Below are 692 nucleotides of genomic sequence, written 5' to 3' on the forward strand. Positions count from 1 at the left end.
GGCGAGCAGGGGGACAGGCGGGAGGGAAGGAAGGAAGGAAGGGAGGGTGAGGGAGAAAAGGAAAAAAGGAAGGAAGGCGTGTGTGGAGCTCGGCGTCCGCCCCGGGAGGGTCCGCGCCGTGATGCGGCGTCACCTGGGTTACGCGCTGCGCCTCATAGGCCCGCAGCTGCGTGGGAGGAGGGCTGAGGGTGCTCGAGTAGGTGCTGAGATAGCGGGGGCGTCCTCGGTGAGCCTGGCGACTCCCCCTCTGCGCGGTGCTGCGCGGTGCGGACGGGACCCTTCGTCCCCGCTCCACAGCCGGAGCCGTGCCCGCGCCAGGCTGCGTCACGCAGGCTTGTAGAAAAAACAGAAAAGATCTTCTTTTTATACTGTGACAGCCGTGCTAGCTGGAGCTGTGTGAGCCGGAGCGGCGTTTCTTATGTAAATATTTCGTAGAAAATTCAAATACGTCTCACTGCGACGAAGGCTGTTTCTGCTTCAAATATCAAATTACTTAGGTTGAAGCTTAAAACGTTGTAAGGTGCAGGGGACCTTACAAGGTGGGAGGGCTTGGGGGGGAGGGAATTTTCTAGGCATTGTAAAAGCATTTTTACTCGACTTTTTGCTATTTAATTGCCTTTTGAAAAATGTTCTAAAAGTGATATAAACATAATGGTAGCAGTCAGTACTAGAGCATCAGTTCTGTACAGAAT

Source organism: Chaetura pelagica, unplaced genomic scaffold, assembly GCF_000747805.2.
Source record: "Chaetura pelagica isolate M959 unplaced genomic scaffold, ChaPel_1.0 scaffold70, whole genome shotgun sequence".
In the NCBI taxonomy this organism is placed as follows: Eukaryota; Metazoa; Chordata; class Aves; order Apodiformes; family Apodidae; genus Chaetura; species Chaetura pelagica.